General features: G+C 38.2%; 1 long non-coding RNA gene across 1 annotated transcript in view; it reads right to left on the reverse strand.

Annotated features, from left to right (window-relative positions):
* Positions 1-20,074, reverse strand: part of LOC121022435 (uncharacterized) — a 30,958-nt gene extending 10,884 nt beyond the window's left edge. Inside the window, exons 1-2 of the long non-coding RNA XR_005786941.1 lie at positions 19,661-20,074; positions 8,172-8,259 (exon numbers count right to left, since the gene is read on the reverse strand). This is a non-coding gene — a long non-coding RNA (uncharacterized LOC121022435). The remainder of the gene's footprint in view (positions 1-8,171; positions 8,260-19,660) is intronic.
* Between the last annotated feature and the right edge of the window lie 4,175 nt (positions 20,075-24,249).

Here is a 24,249-nt window from a genome sequence, read left to right on the forward strand (position 1 = left end):
AAAGCTTGAAGAACTGCAGCTATTTACATTTTTAAAAGGGAATTGTAAAGAATTTGAGGTATTTTAAGGTAGTAATAAAGATTAGGGGTGCCTGGGTGGCTTGGTAGGTTGAGCGCCCGACTCTTGATTTGAGCTCAGATCCTGTTCCCAGGGGTCTGAGATCGAGCCATGCATCAGGCTCCATGCTGAGCATGGAACCAGTTTACAATTCTCTCTCTCTGTCTCTCTCTGTCTCTCTTTCTCTTTCTCTATCTCTCTCTCTCTTCCTCTGCCCCTCTCCCCAGCTGGCGCACTCTCTTTTTCTCTCTAAAATCAAATAAATAAAATAAAAATAAAAACTAATAATAATAATTACAATTATTACATTAATATATAAATAAGTATGCTTTAAATCCAACGGGTGTTAATTTCTAGAATTCTCTCCCTCATGCCCCATTCTCAGTTCCATTTCACAGACGTAGTCATTGTTAATGGTTTTCATCTATCCTTCTAGAATATTTTATGATAATGTATTTAAAACATGAAGTGCTTTCCTATTGAAAAAAACAAGTTGCCTTTTCTAAATGGCTGCAAAGGGGGAAAGTAGGAAAAGTAGAACAGGGAGGCAGGAGACAAATGTAAATACAAACTGAGCCTTAATACAAGAAGGGAAGGTCTTAGTGGAAAAGAAAGTTGGGGAGAAATCTCCTTCACATTGAAGATACTCAGGAGTCGGCTGGATTATCAACCCAAGGAAGGAAAGAACATTTTGTACAAAATTCTCACACATTGTATAAAACTTTTATGTCCTCTTTAACCCCAAGATTCTATGGAAATTAAACACACACACACACACACACACACACAACATGCTATAAATAATGTTTTAAAAGCAAATGTTGATTTATGTCGCTTTAATGGGATTAAAGAAAAAGTTTCTTCTGACTTCAAAACATTTTTAATACAGTAAATTACGTGAAAGCCTAAAGAAAACAAAGCTATAAAGCATATTTCCAGATTTCCTTAAAAGTAAAGAAGGAAAGAAGAAAAGAAAAAGAGAAGGAAACAGGCAAAGAGAGAGGGAGGAAGTAGGAAATAGAAAGGAAAAGAAAAGGTTGAAATGTCAAAACAACTTCTTTGCTTTTCAATATTTCTGACAGATTAATATTAAGTCACATTTAAGTGTCATTGATTCAGGCCAGAGTAAGATAAGCTGAGAGGAAAATGAGTTTTATGAGAAAGAGAAGGACAATAGAGTAAAAAGATGAAGGGATAACCAGAAAGCAGGAAGTGAAGAAAGACAAAGGAAAGGAAAAAGAGAGGTGATATGTTCTGGAAAACTGCCATGGCCACTGATGTCAGTATTGGTCAGCAGGACCGGTAACCTTTCTTAAAGACAAAACAAGACTGATAATTGGTCTTTAACAGTTGTCCAAAAAGATTTCTTTTCAAAAATCAGCTCTAGTTAGAGCACATATTTTCAAAAATAAAATAGTAAATTGTGGTTCTCTTTCAGATTGTAATTTATTAAATTTAGAATATTGTTCTGTAATGTGAAAACAGCTAAACATATTGAATCACGTTTTTCTTCTCATAAATTTTTCCAAGTAGTCAAAGAATGTGATCATGATTGTACAGAAGTGCCGTCACTTAAGGTACTTAAATTACTGTACATGGTTAAAAGTGTACCAGACTTTGGACATACGCAATGCTTTTTACCAGAAGTTGAATAACGTCAGCGTCTATGAAACTACTGAGTTCAGCTTCTTAATCTCTCTGCTGCCGAACAGCCCACTAAATCTCTCTGTTAAATTCACACGTGCCCTGGGTGTCAGCTGTGTCCTAGCGTATCCGAGAATGGATTTTCCATCGAACGTGACTGCCAAAGCCCTTTTTCTTCTGGCACCAGTAGAAAGACTAACATATACCTAGAAGCTTCAAAAATAAAATATATGATGACCTTCAGTAATCCAAGAAAATGTGGGCAAGGCTTAAAAAAAATTTTGAGATGTGTAGACACTTGAGGAGATCAAGTTTTATTAATTTATCCAGAAACAATCACATTAGGCTTTTCAAAGGTGAGGTAATAGTTACCAAAAATGTTTAGATCTATTATAGACTTTTTTCCACCACACTTGGCCACACAAATTCTTACCCAAGTAGGACCTTTCTTTAAAGCAAACTCTTAAGGGTCTGCAATTTGAAAAGTGGTTTATAAAGGTCCATTCTTTTGTTCTGACCATTCTTCAATCGTAACTGAAAAGTACCCTACTAATTTATCTATGTCACGTGTGACCTGTCATTTTGAAAAGCCTAGAATGATTCAAGTTGATGAGCTCCCTGAAAAAACTTTATTTCTCTTTCTCTCTTTCTGTTTCTCTCAACTAGAGCACAGACTAGTACAAAGCATTATGTGAGATACTACCAGAAGAAATTCATAAAATATATTTAAACAATCCCTATTGTCTAGGATCTTAAAATTTAGTAATGAGATTTAAATACATATATACATATGTGCCTACACACATGTTTAATGTTATGGATATTTTGAATATATACACACACCTATATAATCAAAATTCAAGAGAGAAGTGAGAAATGGAATAAGAAAGATAGAAAAAAGAAAGTGTTTTAAAAATCACAACTGAGAAAGAATACATTTTCCCTGGAAGCAAAATAGAGAAGTAGTTAGAATTAGCAAAACCTTTATGAAACGGGGAGGAGAAAATTCTAGGCAGAGGTCACAGCACAGTACAATAAAACACTACAGTGTTGTCTGAGAAACTGTGATTTTAGCAACACAATGTGTCCATATGCCCAAGGGCACAGAAAGGAGGGTAGAAGCTATTCGCTTTGAGCTAAAGTGTTAGACTTTATTTTGTCCAAAGAATAAGCACCAATGAAGCCTTTAGAAAGGAGTAATGTGATGTGATCATATAATTCAGAGACTTATAGTCAACATACCCCCTTTATGAGTAATCCCTGTATGAAAAAGGAAATGGGTTAAAACATGGCCTCCAAGGCTTTCAGTGAATCCTGGCCCTGCCTGCCTTGGCTATCAGCAGGACTATCTTCCTCCAGGGCTACCTTTTCTACTTCCCAGCTCTACAGCCTTTGGATTCCAGGCATCTAGGATTGTTTTGGGGTTAACTTCTTTTGCCTATGATATCCCTTCTTTCTGAAAGAACTTCTTCCTTCCCTTCTCCCCCATCTTCTTGTCAAGCTGGCTTACTCCAATTTACTGTTCAAGCTCCTCCTTAACTAGACCCTTTTGCACTTTTACTCCGTCACTTTGATTATACCTTGACTATAACCCCATTGCAGCATTCAGTCCAACTCTTCTAAAAATATATTTAGTCCAACAGATTCATTCTGATTATATCCAATGTCTCAACTTCAAGAGCTGCTGCTGAAAGTATTTCTAAAACCTTAGGTTTTATGTTTATTTATATAAACTAAGATGCTTTGTTTAGATAAGACTAAATTTCTTTGTACGCACTTAAATGTACCTTTAGAAATAATAATTACTATTTATCTCATTAAAATGTCAGCTATACCGGGGCGCCTGGGTGGTTCAGTCAGTTGAGCATCTGACTTCACCTCAGGTCATGATCTTGCGGTCTGTGAGTTCGAGCCCCGTGTTGGGCTCTGTGCTGTCAGCTCAGAGCCTGGAGCCTGCTTTGGATTCTGTGTCTCCCTCTCTCTCCACCCCTCCCCTGCTCACGCTCTGTCTCTCTTTCTCTCTCTCAAAAAACATAAATAAATAAACATTAAAAAAAATAAAATAAAATGTCAGCTATATCACATAAAATCTCATTCAATATAAAATTTGTGAAATCGGTCCGTATATATTGAAAATGTACAATTTATACTGAATAATAAATGGCTCTTTCTACATAAAGAGAGGGGGCTGACACATCTAAAACTTTTCACTTCAGTTTGTTATTGCTAAGTCTCTTCATAATCCTCGAGTTCATACAAACAGCCAATGGCAAACTGAACCTAGCACATCTTTTAATTATTTCAGAGAAGACACAAGATTCAGCTTAAATGATTCAAAACTATTATTGGCTTCAAAAACAAGGCTGTCTTCAGCAAGTCACTAAAATAAGCACTATCTTATGTTCACGAGGACTAAGAGACATCAAGGCAGGCTAATGAATATCAGAGTGTGAGTTTGATAAAAACCAGGCAGCAGCTTAAAAATTTATTTAAAATTCCCTACCTCTCCTTCCTATTCCCCTTTTTATTAGGTGTTTGTAGAGAAATACTGTCTATCCAAAATTCTCAAGGATTTGGAAGTGGGAAAAAAAGAAGTCAATGATTAGGTGCTCAGAGTTTCTCAAAAAACATTCCATTTCAATTTTGACCCAACCCACCAACACTACTATTTCTCTTATTCAGTAAAACCCCAACCAGTTTGAAGAGTCTTTCCTCTTTTTTTTTTCTTCTGATCTTCCTACATAGTTGGAAACTGAACTTTTATAAACAACACTGATGACCATTTGAATGGTGCCCTTGTACTAAGCAATTGTGCACTTTCCACAAATATTCAAAGCTTTAGGAAAGCAAGACCAATGAATCAAACATTCTTAGCATACGTCAGAGTGTCTAACTATAAAGCTGTAACAATTCTGCTGTTGCCTACAAATGAGTTCTCTAGTACACAATGTTGTTCTCTCCCTGCCCTAACCTCTCCTTTTAAATAACTGTGGCCATATTTGTCATCAGGAAATTCCTGTCTTCCATTCTTGGTCCATGTGATTCACAGAGGATTTGAACCCAGTCACCTGGCTTCAGAGACGGGCTTATAACGCTGGCCATAGTGGTTGGTTCACGGATAAGTATGTGAGCCAGGTCCTATTAATTAAAATCATTCCTAAGACTTCCGTTAACATTTTGGAAAGTTAGTAGATCTTTCTAATCAGATTGCCAATCTTAGGATGCGATAAGCCTAGAATTTTTAAACCTCTTGCAACCACCACACAGAAGGAACCATGGATGAAGTCAATGAGAAGCAGAGAGAAGATAAATAATGGGGGAGGGGGAAACTGACTAGAAGGAGGTGAAAGAAAAAAGGAAAAGAGAAAGAGATGGTTATGTCATTTTAGCTCCTGGATCAAGCCATATCTGAATCTACACTTGTATTTTTTAATTACAGGAGATAAGTTGCCTTTTCTTCTAACGAGTATCTGAATTGGTTTACTATCACTTGAAACTGAAAAATTCCTTTGAATACAAGCACTAGAAACAGAACCAGAAGACAAAATAAGCCTGATAATTGAGTCAATGAACAATGTAGACTTATTCTGACAGATGCTTATGTCTTCTGGCCTTAATTGCATAGATAGCTATAAAGAAATGAAATTAATCTAATAAATTAATGAGGATGTTAGCCAATAAGATTTTATATAAGCCACATAGAATTTTTTATGGATTATTTGAGCATACTTAATAACTTACGAAACTGGTCTGCATTTACATTTATTTATTTATGTCAGTTTTGAGTTAAAAAATAAAAATATAAGCTCCGTCGATGAAAAACACACAAGGCTTGATGCAAGTATCTAGCGGCCCAGGTGACAGCATATCATATTCGTATTTTGTTTGTAAGAAACCAAGTTATGGCATTTTCTCTATATTTGTATTATGTTAATTTGGTCCTTGTCTGGCTCTGATGCTGCTATGCATATTAAGATGCCACCCAGATAAAGTAAAAAAGAAAGGGCATATTTGGTGGGGAGAAGGAACAGAAAGTGAACAAATGGAGGTAGAATGACAAGAAATGAATCTGTTTTAACTTTCGCACTTTTCTTCCACCAAGACCATTACTTTATTATCTTAGACTTTGACAGATATTGACAAGAAATTGTATTTTGCAAAAGTGAAAGTAAATTTCAGTGTGCTAAGTTTTTAACATTTGGAAATCTGTGCTTTTCTGGCTGTGAAAACAGTGAGGGTCCGTTCTTTACATATTATTTTATTCTCTGACAGTTCTCAGTATTGGAAATATTATTTTCAAATAATATTTGAAACAACTGCATTGTCATGACACCGGCTTCTTTCAAACAGGACCCAGAACAACAACAAAAAGATGATTTCATATATATATAATTGCTATTATATTTTTATTATAATATCTGTGTTTTTGAATTGAGAAGAGTAAAACATATGCAGAACACAAGGATGGGTTCATAAAGAAAATGTTGTCATATTTTTTGTAAGGAATTTTTGTTACCTGTCTATCCAATGGGGAGGTCTAGGATGTAAGAAGAAAAAAAATAAAAGAAGCAGAAAATGAGAAACTTTCTCCCGTGACAAGTGTTAATTTCAAATCTATTTAAGTAGAGGACTTGGGAAAGCCAGCAAGTAATATAAATAAAGCTTTTCTTGTGCTTAACTATCAAAGATCATTTCTGGGTTTGGACCTGGCTTGGTGTCCAAGCACTCCATTCCAAAAATACTACAAACTTTACCTACCTGTTTAACCAAGTGTCTTGTAAATTATCTAGAATAAAAGGTGGTAATCAAAAACCAGAGTGCTTGAAATCGGTTTTGTAGGGGGAACAAACAGGAAAAAAAGAACTTTTGAAAGTGAGATTAAGAAATTGGAAAATCAGCTAATTTTATTTCCTATGCAGAAACTGAAATTTCTAAGAATGATGACAGCAGCGGAGCAGTAAAATGAGACAGTGACTGAGAGGCAAAAGTCATTAAGAGGAAGGATGAGAGGCTCCTAGTTGGTAGATTTCAAAGCAATTAAAAGAGAGGTGGAGAAGAAGGTTGTGGGCTTCAGAAGAGCCAGCGTTTTGAAAGAGGAAGACAATAGCTATAAAACAACAATGGGGAACCAAAGGTCATGCCTATCCTACTGCCTTGGCCTTGAAATGAAGAGGGTTGAGAGGCAAGTTAGCCCGTCTTTGGTAGATTTTCCAGGGAAGAGGATGCTTAGGAGGCTACCGAGTTTCAGTCAGTGAGTAAAGGGACTATTCAGAGGAGAGGCTGATGTTATAGGTGTGTTTGTTAACCTCAGAGTAGGAGTTCCAGAAGGTTTGGGGAAGAGGTGGGACAAAGTGGGGGGGAGGGGCTCTCAGAGCTTCAGTGAAAATGAGCAGCCCAGAGATGATGGACCATTTTGCTTTTCTGATCACACAGATGTGAAACGTGATAGCTCACCCAGCAGTAGGAGGCTGCAGACCTGGTTATAGAGATGAGTTCTTGCCAATAAGAAGTCTAACTGAATCAACAGCCAACAGGTCATTATAATTTAGTTGCAATTGACATGAGCTACTGACGTCTTAAAATGACACTCTCTCTTTCACTCTCTTCAAATTTCCCGAATTCACAAATGCCTTCAGTCCTGGTTTATTCCACACAAAAGTTTGTAGCATTGATTTTTAATCCCACCAAGGTTTTTAGTGTGCAATATCAAAGAATTTCTAGCGATCCAACACCTTTGTCTCCTTGAAAGCATCTGGAGATCTTGTAAAGCTTAGATTTCAGCATCCGCACAAAAATCTTCCTTAGCATTTTTATGAGAGAGATGATAACACAACTAATGCCTGGGTTTTAATACTAAATCCACAGACATAAAATTTCCACCAAAGGTGTGGAGAGATAGTTCATGCAGGACTACAGGGGTAGACTCACAATGTTGGTGCAGGCCCTTGGTAATAAGAGAAGCAAAAATCTTTGCTCAAAGGGCACATGTGTGTGACTCAGCCATCCAAATTAAGCAGGAGTATAGACTAAACATCAAGTACCCTCAATAGCAACAACTTTAAGCTACTGATAACCAAGGAGCAACTGAACAGGAAGAAAATTTTGTCTTCAAAATTTATATTCCATACTTACTGAATTTTTTTCAAATGTTTGTTTATTTTGAGAGAAAGAGAAGGAGAAAGCATGAGTGGGGTAGGGGCAGAGAGGAGAGGGAGAGAGAGAATTCTGAGCAGGCTCTGCACTGTCAGCCCAGAGCCAGATGCAGGACTCAAACCCACGAACTGTGAGATCATGACTTGAGACAAAATCAAGTGTCAGATGCTTAACCGACCGAGCTACCCAGGCACCCCAAATACTAACTGACTTTTAAGCTCCCATTTACAAAAGAAAAAAAAAAAAAACAACATACCTTCTAGGAGAACACACACACACACACACACACACACACACCCCTTAGATGCCGCCATTACCTCAAAGTTGCATCACAAAGTTTTATTCTCAGTTGGATCTGTGATTTGTGGTGTCCTCTCTGGGTTATCTATCTGATGGAAACAATGTCTGTAAATGAAGAAGAAACTTTATGAGTTAATCTTTATTGGTATATTTAAAATTAGTTATGGGAGTGCCTGGGTGGCGCAGTCGGTTAAGCGTCCAACTTCAGCCAGGTCACAATCTCGCGGTCCGGGAGTTCGAGCCCCGCGTCAGGCTCTGGGCTGATGGCTCAGAGCCTGGAGCCTGTTTCCGATTCTGTGTCTCCCTCTCTCTCTGCCCCTCCCCCGTTCATGCTCTGTCTCTCTCTGTCTCAAAAATAAATAAACGTTGAAAAAAAAATTAAAAAAAAAATTAAATTAGTTACGGAAGGGAAGTACTAAAAATAAAGTAGTATTATTCCGAGAATATTATATCTAGAATATAGCTATTATATTTTTCTAGGAAGGTCTTATATGAGGTGAAACATAATAGGAAGCTTTCAGTCAGCCTTTAGGGCTTTTTTCTTATAAACATATTTACATTTTTCTTGAGTACCTGACCACAGAAGTGTTGTTTTTCTTTCTAGTTTCTTTCCATGCTTCAAATATAGTTTAACAATTGAAGTCAATGGGTTGCTTTTGAGAGAAGGCAAGGTTTTGGTTTTCTCAATGCTTAGACCATTTTATCCTTTTGTTGCAAACCTAAGAAGCTCACTAAATGAAGTCCATTTTAAAAAGAAAATATTCAGAAATTATAATGTCAGACTTAGGGTTTGTTTTTATTTATTATTGTCTCGATATTAACAACCATCATCGTTAAAACTTCATTTATCTGCTGTATTACTGATTTCAAGGCACCCCACATCAATAACCTCAGTTGAGTCATAAAGCAATCCCCCAGGTTGGCAGGAAAGGATTTATTATAATTTTCCTTTATAAGTGAGGAAACTGAGTTTTTAAAACATGTAACTACTTCAAAAGTTAAACCTGGAACTCAGGCCATGTGAAATCAAACCTAGGACTTTTAATATTAAATCTTATGACTTTGTCATAATCTTGCCTAGTTCACTTTGCACTGTTCCTTTAGCCCAGTAAGTATAATATTTAATAATATGTATTCATTGCATCTATTATTTTTAGAAGCCTAAAGCTCACATGGACTGTGTATTCATTTCCCAGGGCTGTGGTAACAAATTACCACAAACCTGATGGTTTAAAATGACATCAGGGGCGCCTGGGTGGCTCAGTCGGTTAAGCGGCCGACTTCGGCCCAGGTCACGATCTCGCGGTCCGTGAGTTCGAGCCCCGCGTTGGGCTCTGTGCTGACGGCTCAGAGCCTGGAGCCTGTTTCAGATTCTGTGTCTCCCTCTCTCTGACCCTCCCCCGTTCATGCTCTGTCTCTCTCTGTCTCAAAAATAAATAAACGCTAAAAAAATAAAAAATAAATAAAAAAATAAAAAATAAACGACATCAGTTCGTTGTCTCACAGTCTGGAGGCCAGAAGTCCCAAATCAAGGGCTGCACTCCTTCTGAAGGTGCTGAAGAGAAGCCTCCCTTGCTTCTCCCAGCTTCTGGTGGCTCTCAGCCCTCCTTATGGCTGCTCGCTCCAGCCTCTGCTTCTGTTTTCACATGGCCTTCTGCTCTAGAGAAGACCTTCCCCCTCATCTAAGGACACTTGCCATTGGATTTAGGACCTACCCTAATCCAGATGATCCTCATTTCCAGATCTTTAACTTAATTATATCTACAAAGACCATTTTTCCAAGTAAGGTCACAATCACAGGTTTCAAGACAGGGACAGACCTTTTAGGGGACCAACACAGATGTTTATCCCTAAATATTACTAAATTAAGTGTTCCTATAAAATACCTGATAATTATAATTGGAAGACTTTGAGTAACATTTTACAATGTCCATTTAGAAAGTAAGTTGGAATCTAAATAACTAGAAGATATAAGCCACTCCCAAAAGTTATAGTGAACCTTTTAAATACTTTAAAATTTTAATAATTATATAAAATTTGTCAGCTAGGGTTTTAAGAGTGGTTCCAATACACTAGAAATAAAATGCTTAGATTAGTAGGGTTTCAGAGACTACTACTTTAATTGATGAATGACGTTCCCACTCATCAAGTCACAAAGTCAGGTTATTTGGCAGACATGGCCTCTAATACCCGATATCCACTTTTCCTTCCCTTCTGGACACATAAGAGGAATATGCATACTTAGGAGTGACAGAAATTACAATTGTCACTTTCAGGAAGACGCACGTTAGTTACTGGCACCCAATTCTGTACTTCACTTGGTCTCTGCTATGGCTATTGGAAAACCACATTGCTAAGGAACTACAATGTAGATCCCTTCCATGGAGGACAGCTCAGCTGCCCCGAGACTTCTCTGGGCTCATAGCACGCGTTGCATGAAAGAGGAATAAATCCGGGTGTTTTAAGTACTGAAATTTTGGGTTGCTGTCAGTGTAGCCTAACCCAATCCATGCAGACTAAAACAGTTATTTATACTAGGAATAGATGTCACCATGACAAAAACTCTAAAGTATGTGGCATAGGCTTAGTGTTGATCCTACCGGGGGTAGCAGTTGTGAATGGCCACCTCCTGTGGAGGCTAGAAGATGCAAGTCAATCATCTGCAGGGGCAAATCATTTGGTAATATTACCACCTATGATGATTTATAAAATAGATCTTATTCAAAATAAAACTTGTTGCCCTTGACAAAAGATTAAATAGAAGATTAGAGTGTCTGCAGATTGATGTCAATTGCAATTGGCTGGGTATCACAAAAAGAAAAAGATGATCTCAGAAAAGAATAGACTGATTTGCAATTAGGAGCAAACAATATATAGAAGAGTAAAGAAGTTTGGGGATTAGTAGGATTCTAAAAACTCCTTTCTCAGAGACTACTTTGTACAAAACAGAAAAATGAAATCTAATTATTAAGGCAAGGATCAAATCAGGGGTATGGCTACCATACTATGTTTAAATCTGGGAATGGATTATGGCATCTCAGAATAAAGATATGATGAAAAGTGGGGCACCCCAGGGGTGCCTGGGTGGCTCAGTCGGTTGGGCATCCGACTTCAGCTCAGGTCACAATCTCAAGGTTTGAGAGTTCGAGCCCCATGTCAGGCTCTGTGCCGACAGCTCGGAGCCTGGAGCCTGCTTCGGATTCTGTGTCTCCCTCTCTCTCTGCCCCTTCCCTGCTCACACTGTCTCTCCCTGTCTCAAGAATGAATGTTAAAAATATTTTTTAATAAAAAAAAAGGGGGGCACCACATCTATCATTTTAGTTGGCCAAAAGAGACTGAGAATGTGACTCTCTTCCTGAACCATGAAACACTTAATGGAAAAACAACTGCAAATATGAAAGGGAGTGGGGGGAGAGAGGATAGAAGGAAGGAGAAGAAGAGGGAAGGGGAGAAAATTAAAAAGTAAATATTCCAAGAACCAAATCTCAAAAAACCTCATGGGCATGGAATTGATACATGGAACTGTGTAGCATCACATAGGTAAGAATCCTTTTGAGAGAATTTCACTGCCAAAGGAATCCCATGACTAGACTCAAAGAGTCTGTGCCTGTTTATCACTTAAAATCACCCTTGGTACCTAACCCTTTTCAGGCAGGTAATGGGCTAAGAAAATTGCCTATTTCTCAATCTCTTATTCCTCATTTTCCCCAATGCCCATTATAGATTTGACAAGGGAGAATAGAGAAAGAATTGAGCTTTTTTTGTCACCAAGAACAATAGACTGGGATCCCCCTGAGGGGACAAAGCCAACATAACTGAGGAACATTCCCCACTACTAAGTCAGTCAGGCACAACAACTGCCCATCAGCTTGTCTGAATTCCCACACTGAGTTTCACTATCACCCTTATTCCTTCCTAGTCTGTGGATTGTGAGGGGGAGAAAACAACTCTCCCTTTCAGTTTATATGTCTCTATATCAAGAAGAGCCACATTCTCATTTGAGATCATGGATTCCATGCTGTATAAAAAGCTTTTGGATGGTCTCTCTTATGGAGATGAATATAGGATTGGGGCAGAAGAGAGGAACAAATACTTGGTTATCGAAAGAGTGGTTGGTCTATGGCTGACTTGACAACAGTTTACTAATACCAATTCCTTTTCCTCTCAGGTCCACCAGATAATTGCATTCACCCCTGAAAGTTCAGGATAGCCCTGTGACTTGTTTAGCTAATTAACTGTGAGCACAAATGATGTCTGTCACTCCTGAGTAGGAACATTTAGTTGCAGGTACTTGACCCTCTGACTCCTGTTCCCTGTCATGACACTTCTGGAGCACATATTGATAAATCATTGCTATATTAAAATCATGTGGAGGAACACCGCTTTATAGGATATCCCAGACCCATAGAAAATTTATGTGAGAAAGTGTTTCTGTTTTAAGCCACTGAGATTGTTCTCTTTGTCACTGTAGCATAATTTAGCCCATCTTGACTAACCCAGGATCAATACTAAAATTTGAATAAATGTCTCCCTCAATTTTCTTCTTGTTATTGAACTCAGTTTTACAATAGCTATTATATTTTAAAATAAAACATCTAAAAGATAATCTAACAACTTATAGCTTCAAGCTGATACTCAATAATATGTTACATTCTTTTGTGCCTAGTTTATCTTTCCTTCAAAATAAAAGAGTAACTTTAGCTATGTTAAGAGCATTCAAATAGTTTCATTTTTTAAAAGGATTGCATTCTAAATCCTTAAATTAAGTGGCATTCCATCTAAAAAAAAAAAACAGATAAGAATAATCTTTTTGAGTTTTGTGCTAGTGTTTTGTTTTGTTTTTTTAAGACTGACCATGCTTGGAACTTTAATGTCATTAGGGTCTGCTTTTGAATCTACCTCAAACCCCAGGCATTTTACTTGATTTGGTAAGTGAAAAAGTTCCATAGACCAAGAAAATTATTTAGCAGTAAAGTATGTGAGAAACACTTTGACAGTTCTTCCGATCTTTTTTCCCCCAGCTATAAAGTGCATTTCTTCTCCTCCCCAACTCTGTCACTTTGAACACCATCCAATAAATTGGTCATACCTATCATAGTTACCCGTAGGCAAAAAAGAGAAAAAGAGAGAGAGGGAGACATCGTTTCATGAATTGACATGAGGGTACTTTTGCCAAAACCCAATAAATTCTTTAAAGCCAACTTAATACCCTCCAAAGCCAGATAAGAAATGCAAAGTTATCTTCTTACTGATGTAGCTATTTGCAAATTCAATACTGTCAAGATGTCCTGTTTCCAGGAAGAGTAGATTCCATGGGGCCTTTTGCTGACAAAGAAAACTCTCCATAATGTTGTTTGTTAACAGATTGTTTTTCTGCCTGTTTAGCTCAAGCCAAGAGATTAGGCAATTATCCTTTAGCTGACCTATGGACATGATCTACGGTGCATGTCTTGTTATATTTTGGGGCAATTTACCTATGGGAGCCACCAGTCGCTACCTGCTAATAAAGGGTTTCAAGATCCCCCAGCTTAAACCCAGAGAGCTCCCAGAGGAAGGGTATTTACACCTTTAAGGGCAGCCTTAACTTGAAGGCTCACATATGGGTCACAAATTGCCAGGCGTGCATGTGTATACCAGGTCTAGTGTAGACCATACAAAATCATATCCCATCCCTTTGATTATGTACTGTCTTGTCCCTGTCTGGATGACTTTTCAGAAGCTGACAGAGCTTTTACAATTTAATTGGTGTTGACACCTTTTGAAGCCATGCCTTGAGGCACTCAGGGTCATTGTACGCTTTCTCTGTTTCTCTCCAATGCCTCCACTTGGCTACCTCACAGCCTGTGGTGCCTGGCTGGCCCCTGCACTTTTTATTCATGTTCTTACTTGTTCTGGGTCCTGTTACAAGAGCCCTTGTTAAATGCCCAGCAGGCAGCAGTGAATGGAGATTTTGACTATGTGGGATTTGAGGCCTCTGGCAATAATGGAGAATAAACTATAAATATAAAAGTATCCCTGTTGTGGACTGTGTTGTTATCACCAAAGATTTATTCCAGAGGACCTCAGACCTAAGTTACTTTTCTGTGCATGCTCGTGGCTGTTGGTCTTACAATTAGGTCTCTGCCTTCCAAGCTGGGGATTCTCTAACTATGACTTTTCCTCTATCATCATTTCCAATTTGGTACCTTCCTTCTCTTAGCAACGCTCTCTCCTAACAGTTGTAGGGATAGCATTATGATTCTGACTTGCCTTCTGACTTCGTTACCTCAAAGTTTAAGGAAGAGACAAAAAGATTGAATCCTGCATTGTTTTCAGGCTCAGTTCTGCAAGTGTCTCTTTGCCCCTTAAGAGTCATGTTTAACAGGCAACTTTGTTCTTCATTCCCAAGAGTGACAGGCTGAGGAACTGTCATCTTTTAGAGAGCTTTGCTCAATTTTCCATATTTAAAAATATCAAGAATTCCAGTCACAGTTATCAACTGCGTATAAACTTGTAAGCTATCAAAAATTTTTTCTTGTTCACAAACCCCATTAAAAAATATTGTTATGTATGGAAGTGTTAAGATTTCTCTGGGAAAGCTTTTGTTTTTCCCAACCATCACATTTATATGGTCCACAGTGAATAGAATAAACCGGACAGATGTTTGAATTTTTTTTGAAGTACATTAAAAAAAAAAGACTATCGCCATTCATATTAGGTTGTTATTCTAGAAGATGAGATCTATCAGAGAGACAAAGGGCATTCTGAAAATATTGTACAGATGGTGTTACAGGAACTAACATGGATTAAATAAAGCACTGCCTTAAATGTTCCTATTTTTACATAATATAATTCCACTGAAATTTCAGGTCATTATAAAATATAATATAATTATATAAAATATAATATAATTATAATATAATTCCATTGAATTTCAGGTCATTATAAAATCAATAAATAAGCAAATAAAAATATGAATATCATCAGTAATAATTTTCTAGTGAACTGTGTGACTAATTTCCTCCAAGCATGAGCACATTTGAGGAAAATTCACAACAGACATGGTTTCTGTTTAAAACCATATTTCTAGCACAAGACTTAGGTAAAGATCCTTCTTTAATTAACCTTCTTCAAAACTAAAGAGACAGCTTTAAAAAAATGAGCCAAAAACAGCAAAAAGGATTACCCAACTGGATGAAGAGACATTTGAAGGACAAGTTCATCTTTCCACCTGTGAAAAGCTCTTACAAATGAAAGATGGACCTGCTGTCCCTTCAATACACCAAAGCTGGGGAAAGATAGAACTATTTTCAGTTATACTTAGTAACAAGGAGCAAAATTAAAAACAGTTATGAACTTGCCAATAATGAGAGATAAATGGTATTCGAATTTGCAGGACTGAAAATGGAGATCCGACTCAGGCTTTTAATTTTCTGCAAGAGGTCAGATGTAGAGGGGACAAGCAAGAATCATCTCTGTCCGTCTGTGCCAAGGGCCAGTGTTTCCACTGATCCACTGTATCATTTGTTAATCCTGTGATTTGGGGAAATCATTCAAATTTTTTTTGTGAAGCTCAGCCTCTTCATCTGGGAATCAGAGCTATCTACTTCCCTCGATTGTTGTGAGGAGTAAAGTAGCTTCTGCATGTGCCAGCATCTAGGACATATCAATGAAGCAGCAATTAGAATTTCATTAGATTGGGGGGGAGGGGGAGGGGTGTATTTTTGTGACCTTTGTTGCTATTTTGAGACATGGCACAATATTTTATCTTTTGTATTACTGAAGCCTTCATTAGTTCTGGGAGAAAATTTTTCAAACTTACTCCACAGCTGGCATACCCTTTTTGAAGATACCCTAGAGAAAACATTGGGGCATTTATCAGAAAACAGAGACAGTGTATTACATAGTGACCATTATAATATTCAAGGGGGCGAGGGGATGTTTAGGCATTGTTTGGAGGTTTAGCTATAAGCCTTTTTCATTATGGCACTTGTATGAAAATAAAGGAATCTCCAGAGAAAGAAAAGTGTTTAAAAATGACAGGTATGGGATTAAAAATAATGAAATACTATAGATTGGTATTGAGAGAAATATACCATATCTGGAACAATAGAATGATGCATAAGTAAAGTAAACCAAAGGGTGCCTGGGTGGCTCAGTCAGTTAAGCGTCCAGCTCTTGGTTTGGGCTCAGGTCATGATCTCACAGTTTGTGAGTTCGAGCCCCACATCTGGCTCTGCTGGGGATTCTCTCTCTCTCTCCCGCTCTCTGTCCCTCCCCCACTTGTGCTCTTTCTGTCTCTCTCAAAATAAATAAACAAACTTTAAAAAACATGCTTTAATAAAACAAATCAATAGGACTCTACTTTCAACTCCAGCATAAATGGCAGTGTGCTGCCATTTATATATTCATTCGTCACATTCCTTTGAGTGCCTATTTGCAGGTTCTATGCTGGAGATATTAAGAGGAATAAAATATATATCATGTTCTTAAGCTATACTTGAGTAAGACCTTCACCCTGTTTACCTCTACCGAGTCCCATATAGGTATCTATCAAAATAAATAACAACACTTTATTGACCTTATTTGCTTATTGATCTGCCTCCTCACTAGACTATAACATCCAGGGAGAGCAGAGGATGCTTTGTTTATCTTTGCATCTTAAACATTTAGTAAGCATTCAATAAATGCATATGAAATTAATATTAATGAATGAGTGGAAGAAACAAATGAATGGAGGCATAAGGATGACCCTGAATTCACTACTGTGAGTTACTCAGAGAAAGAAAGCACACATCCTTTCTCAGATCTCAGATCTCATTCTCGGACAGCACTAAAGTGACCTCTGGCTACATGTGCCACCATGTAATTACCTTATGTATGTTTTACATTGACTGGCTTATTCCTCGTCTGAAAGTTGCAGACCAACAGGGACTTTGCCATTCTTGTTCCAGCACTCAGCCAAGTGCCTGTCGTGTAGAGGGAGCTAAGTCAATATGTGTTAAGGGAATTAATGGGTTGATCATGATACAATGCAAGAATATGGGAACACATTTCAGAAGAAGAATTAGAAAGAACTCAATTGGGGGTATGTAAAATTTGATATGAAAACAGCACAACAAGGTTGTGATATACCCTACAAGTTGCTGTAAGATTTGTTTTAGAACCAAAAAGAGGTCAGGGTTGGGAGTCTCAGACACAGATCTGGGAGTCCTCTGTGTTAGGTTCAGGACTTGACTCAGAGCAGACATTAAATAAGTGTTTGTTGAAAAGTTGCCAAAGGCAGAAATTCTTGAGAGAAAGGGATGAGGAGAGCAAGTGAAGGAAAATGTTTTATTCCTCGCTGTCACATTTCCTTTTACTACTGTAAAAAAAAAAAACAACAAAAGTCCAGATTCATAATACAGAGAAAACCAAATATACAGAAGAGTTGAAACTTTGCTTCCATAATCACTGAGTCAAGCTGTGTGTACATATACCGTATATGCAACCAATCTTGCAATTTAATAAAAAAAAATTTAGTCAACCTACTTGTTATTTTTAATCACTGATTATAGTGAAATTATTTGTGATTGTTTAGCCTGTATTAATTTAGAGACCATCAGAGTTTAGAGCATCTGGGCTGGCTTACATTATTCTTTCAGAAAAAGACTTTCACTCTACCCTTGTCCTATGTCTTTATAGACAGTTACAGTAAGAAATACCTTTTTATTTTTTTGTAATATTATAGTTGAAACTTATAAAATCATGTAGCAAGAAAGAAACTAAGAGGAGCACCTGGGTGGCTCAGTTGGTGAAGCGTCCGACTTCAGCTCAGGTCATGATCTCATGGCTCGTAAGTTTGAGCCCTGCGTCAGGCTCTGTGCTGACAGCTCAGAGCCTGGGGCCTGCTTTGGATTCTGTGACTCCCTCTCTCTCTCTCTCTCTCTGCCCCTCCCCCGCCCCCCCTTCTTCCCTTATCAATTAATCAAAAAAAAAAAAAAAAAAAAAAAAAAAAAAAAAAAAATTAAGAAGAAAGAAAGAAAGAAAGAAGAAAGAAAGAAAGAAAAGAAAGATAGAAAGAAAGAAAGAAAGAAAGATTACCTTGTGTAATGCCTTTATTCTACAGGGGACATATTTAAGCCAAGGGGGAAAAATAACCATTTTTACAATGGTTACTCTCTTTCTGTACTCTCTTTCTGTTGTTAAAAAATAAAAATCAAATGACTGAATAGATTTTCTCTAAGAACCTTAGAGCCACATTGTCCACAATGGTTCTTAAAAACCTCTAGGCGTGGTGCTTTCTTGGTGAACTCTGTCTTATCTTTTAATGAAAACATTTATCTTAAATTGTGACTTAATCCATAAACCACTTCAATCTATCTCAAAAAAAAAAAAGGCAGTCACTTAAAGGAATAATTATTTGTAGAACAAAAATTGTATTCAAAAGTCAGTTATTATCATGTGCTCAGCTAATGGGGACCATAGTCTTAAAAAAATTATTTTCTCTCCCAAATAATGAAGAATTATCCCAAATCCAGGACATCAGCCAGAGAACAGCAACCTATTCTTAGTGTCATATCAGAAAAAAAAGTTGGCTTCAAAGTTGCTGTAAATAGTCTGTGACTATCTCTTAAGAGAGAGGGCACAGGAGCATTCTCTCCTGACAAATCAGCATCATCCAATGGACCTCAAATATCCTAGATATCAACTGACAAGTTAGAAAAGAGTTCAATGTCCAACTCTGGTTCTTTTACCCAACTTCTCTGGCCCAGTTTCCTTATCTTAAAAATGAGAGTAAAATAGAACTTATTCATAGGGTTTTCATGAAAATTCATAGCCTTTTAAACAATGTCAATAGTGGTAGTTATTATCATTATTGTCATTATTCTGTATGAAGCATCAATTATGCACGAGGCACTGAGGTTTAATAGCTAGAAATCGTGTATGAGACAGTCCTTGACTTGAAAGATAACACCCCCCAAAACCCCATTAAGTTTATCTAAGATGATGAGACTCCTAATTTTTAAGAAAAATGAATACATTTAATTCAATGTTATTTTATCTCAATGAAATTGAGCTTTAGAGTTAGAGAGTGACATCACCAAGACAGTGATAGTGTGCTCCTGACTTTGCTCACCATCACGAGAATAAGTAACAGCTATTCAAGAACAAGATGCTACTGAGAGAATCCTAGCATATAAGGGTGAGGCTAAAGCACCCCTCCTGTATCACAGAGACCACGACGGATTGCATTAGAAGGGTAAGTGAAGCAGCTCCCCACTGACTGCATTGGCTGGCCCCCAGGCAGGACAGTATTACATGGAGAGGTCTTCCTTGACCTGGCAGTTACTCCTGTGGACAAAGAGAACGGGGTGGGGGAAACCAGCCTCCCCTAGCATTGTGGGTCACTTTGTGGGAACCCTTACTTTGATCTCGCTCCACAGGGATTGCAGAGGTGGGGCTCCACCACTGGAAATCTGTGATGGAGGAGTGGGGTGGGGTTTAGAACCACCAGCACGAGCATCTTGACAGACTGAATGCATACCTGCAGTGTCCAAGAAGTAATCCCAACCAGCAGTTTTGTTCATCTGCAGAACCAAACGGAAGAAGCACCAAAGAACTTGCAGGGATGCAGATCTCCTTGACTCACATCCTTAAATGAGAAGGTTTGCCAGTCCTAGAGCTCAGTTTGCGCACACGCAGGCAAGGTGCTAAACCACAACCACAGCCACTGTCGGGGATGCTTTCCAGCCCTCCCTGCCCTGTTGGGCTGGTGACAACTCCTGGAAGCTATGTAGCCCAGTAATGCTCAAGCAGAGAGGTGGGTAAGCAGAGCTGATTGCCCCCAGACCAAAACCAGTAGCAGGCATGAAGGCATTCCCGTGGTATGCCCACAAGGGAGACTAACTCCTAGCGAAAATGAGGGTAGCTCCCAGCTGCTCCCAAATGGAGAGCTTGTTCGAGCCTGTTCCAGAATTGGAGAGCAGCCGAGTACAGCTCCTCCCCATTCCACCCAGGCAAGGGGGCTGAGACTTAGCTCCACCCACTGTGTAGAGTGTCTTCCAGCCCAATCTGAGCAGAAGACTGGCAATAGTTCCTGGAAGCGCTGAGGTCCCAGAACTCATGTGGAGAGAAGGGCAGACAGAATTTTTTGTCACACAGACAAAAGATAACAAATGCTGGCATGGATGTGGAGAAAAAGGAACACTTATGCACCATTGGGGGGCTTATGAATTGGCACAGACACTATGGAAAACAGTGTAGAGGATCCTCGAAAGATTAAAACTAATACTACTATATGATCCAGCAATTGCACTTCCAGGAATGGACTCAACAGTAATGAAAACACTAACGGGGGCGGGGGGGAGGCACCTGGGTGGCTCAGTCTAAGGTTAAGCTTTCAACTGCAGCTCAGGTCATGATCCCACAATTCCTGAGTTCAAGTCCCTGGAGGGGCTCCGTGCTGACAGCTCAGACCCTGGAGGCCGCTTGGGATTCTGTGTCTCCCTCTCTCTCTGTCCCTCCCTCTCTCTCTGTCCCTCCCCCACTCATGCGCGCACGCGCACGCTGTCTCTCAAAAATAAATATTGAAAACAATTTTTTTTTAAAGAAAACACTAACTTGGAAACAGATATGCACCCTCATGTTCATAGCAGCATTACTTGCAATAACCAAGGCACGGAAAAACGGAAGTGCCCATCAATGGATGAATGGATAAAGAAGTTATGGCATAAATACCCAATGGAATATTACTCCGTTGTTAAAAAAAAAAAAAAAAAAAGAGGAAATCCTACCATTAGTGACAACATGAATGGGCCCTGAAGGCATTATGCTAAGTGAAATAAATCAGATAAAGACAAATACTATATAATCTCACGTATTACATGTGGAACCTAAAAAACAACTCCCACTACCACCAGAACAAAAACACCAGATTCCTTAAATAAGAGATCAGATCTGTACTTGCCAGAGGTGGGGTGAGGGGGAATTGGAGGAATGTGGTCAAAAAAGTATAAACTTTCAGTTGCAAGATAAATATTAGGAATGTAATGTACAACATGATGCCTGGAGCTAATACTGCTGTATGATACATAAGAAAGATAAGAAAGTAAAGCCTAAGAATTCTCAAAACAAGATTTTTTTTTCTTTTCTTCTTCTTACACTTCTTTTTATTGTATCTGTATGAGGAAGTGGATGGTAGATGAACCTACTGTGGTATTAATTTCGCAGTATATGTAAATAAACGATCATGCTATACGCCTTAAACTTATACAGTGATTATGTCAATGATATCTTAATAAAACTGGGGACAAATAAATAATAACTTATAAAAGTAATGCCTTTACTGTGCTAGAGTAGTCACAGAAGTTTCCTAAGAGAAGTGGAATTTAATATGAATGTGATAGATCATATTGAGCTATTGTTTCACAACTCATTCATTGTTTGCTGATTTTCCTTTATTTTATTTTATTTTATTTTATTTTATTTTATTTTATTTTTGTTTTCTTCCTTTTTTGATTTAATTTTTATTTTTTTTAAATTTACATCCAAATTAGTTAGCATACAGTGCAACAATGATTTCAGGAGTAGATTCCATAATGCCCCTTCCCCATTTAGCCCATCCCCCCTCCCAAAACCCCTCCAGTAACCTTCTCTTCTCCATATTTAAGAGTCTCTTGTGTTTTGTCCCCCTCCTTGTTTTTATATTATTTTTGTTTCCCTTCCCTTACGTTCATCTGTTTTGTCTCTTAAAGTCCTCATATGAATGAAGTCATATGATTTTTGTCTTTCTCTGACTGAATAATTTCACTTAGCATAATACCCTCCAATTCCATCCACGTAGTTGCAAATGGCAAGATTTCGTTCTTTTTGATTGCCGAGTAATACTCCACTGTATATATATACCACATCTTCTTTATCCATTCATCCGTCGATGGCCATTTGGGCTCTTTCCACACTTTGGCTATTGTTGATAGTGCTGCTATAAACATGGGGTGCATATGTCCCTTCGAAACAGCACACCTGCATCCCTTGGATAAATGCCTAGTAGTGCAATTGCTGGGTCATAGGGTAGTTTTATTTTTAGTTTTTTGAGGAACCTCCATACTGTTTTCCAGAGTGGCTGCACCAGCTTGCATTCCCATGATTTTCCTTTATTTTAAATGTTCAAGAAGGCAATTTATCAAGGTTCTCAATTTACTAAGGTACACAAGTATTTGTTTAGTAGACACAAAATAAAAGATATTTTATTCTCTTTTTTTAAATGTTTACTTATTTGAGAGAGAGAGAGTGTGTGTGCCCACGAGCAGGGGAGGGGCAGAGAGAGAGGGAGACAGAAGATCCCAACCCAAGCAAGTTCTGGGCTTACAGCAGAGAGCCCAATAAGGGACTCGAACTCTCGAACTGAGATATTCTGACCGAAACTGAAGTCAGAGGCTTAACTGATTGAGTGACCCAGGTGCCCCAAGATATTTTATTCTCTTAACGCAAGTTAAAATTTGTGAAGTTTCATGATGAAAGGTGTACTACTATTTTACATTGCTTTTAATTTTAGTGTGTCTCTTTAAATAGTAAACACTTCTGAAAGTAAATAATGGCTATTTATTTAAAAAGGTCACATTTTGTGATTATCATACTCCACATGATGAAGTGCAGACAACCTATGACACTACAGCAGGAAGGGGAACCTGCCTTGCCCAAAGAAACTACCTCCAATCAGATCAGAGACAGTGTTCATAGTATTACTAAAATATATCACATTAGTTAAGTTCAAAAATTATTATTGAGTCCCTGATATGCCAGGACACAACTGTAGATAAAATTAAAAATTGATCTCATGTGGCTACATTTCAACAGAGAGCAAAAATGAACTGGTGGCTCAGTCAGTTAAGCATCCGACTCTTGATTTTGGTTCCGGTCCTGATGTCATGGTTGTGAGATTGAGCCCTGCATAGGGCTCCACATTGAGTGTGGAACCTGCTTTGGATTCTCTCTCTCCTTCTTTCTCTCTCTGCTTCTCTCCTGCTCTCTATAAATAAACAAATAAATATCATGTCAAGTAGAGGTAACTGCTAGGAAGTCAGGAATAAACTATGGTGAAGGGACAGGGAGCCATGAGGAAAGAATGGAATAGAGACTTCCATTCAGATAGCCTGGCCACACAAACCTGTAGACACACTGACAGAAGACAGTAGGAAGAACATAACAGAGGGAAAGTTAAGAATAAGCAGAAGTTATAAGGCGGTGGAAATAATGACTAAACAAAAAGAGAAGAGAGGATTCCTTTCGTGGTTAGCAGTAACAGAGATTTTCTCAGTCACTATAATCATTAAAATCACTTACTCCTTGATGCTTAGAGATGGTCAGATTAGGTCATAACATTATGGTGTATCCAGAGCCGTTTGAATTCTCCAAATTTGACTGTGCAACTGTGATCGTAACCAGAATGTTCTTCCATTATTTGTGAGGCATAAGTTCTGTGCTTATTGAGACTGTTTCCTAGTCCTGTGAATTTTTCTCGTAAATCATCAACCATTTCCATTGCCTAAGTATATCTCTGTTCCTTGAAACTTGAAGAACTTGAAAAACATAGAGCTTTAAAGGCAAAAATGAGAGACCTACAGATATTTTAACACAACTAGCATATGCTTCCTAATTCTCTTCTCCTCCTTAAACATCCACATACCCCCAATGTCCTCTTTGTAGAATCCGATTTATAGACTCTTCACTATCCAGTTATGCTCTAATGTGTAAATGTCATTTTTAAAAGATACAACACAATGGCAATATTTTGTAAACTATTTATTGAGTGCTTTCTTCTTCTAAATCTTCTTCCTTAGCTTCTGTGGTAGTCAGCCTCCAAGATGCCCCCAATGATCAGTACCTTCTGGTATTCATACCCTTATTTAGACTCATTCCACCTTGGACCAAGGTTGGTTTGTTTGAGGAATAGCATATGGAAGAAGCAATGCTAGATTACTACAGAGATGAGGCTTTAAGAGCCTCCACTTTCAGTCTTGGGCTGTCTCACTGGAGCATTTTCCCTCTCTCCCTCTCTCTCATCCTGTTTTTCCCTATCTCTCTCTCTCTCTTACCACATACCCTTAGGGGATCCAGCTGCCAGATTGTGAGGTC

This window comes from Herpailurus yagouaroundi, unplaced genomic scaffold, assembly GCF_014898765.1.
Source record: "Herpailurus yagouaroundi ecotype Mexico unplaced genomic scaffold, PumYag 403, whole genome shotgun sequence".
In the NCBI taxonomy this organism is placed as follows: domain Eukaryota; kingdom Metazoa; phylum Chordata; class Mammalia; order Carnivora; family Felidae; genus Herpailurus; species Herpailurus yagouaroundi.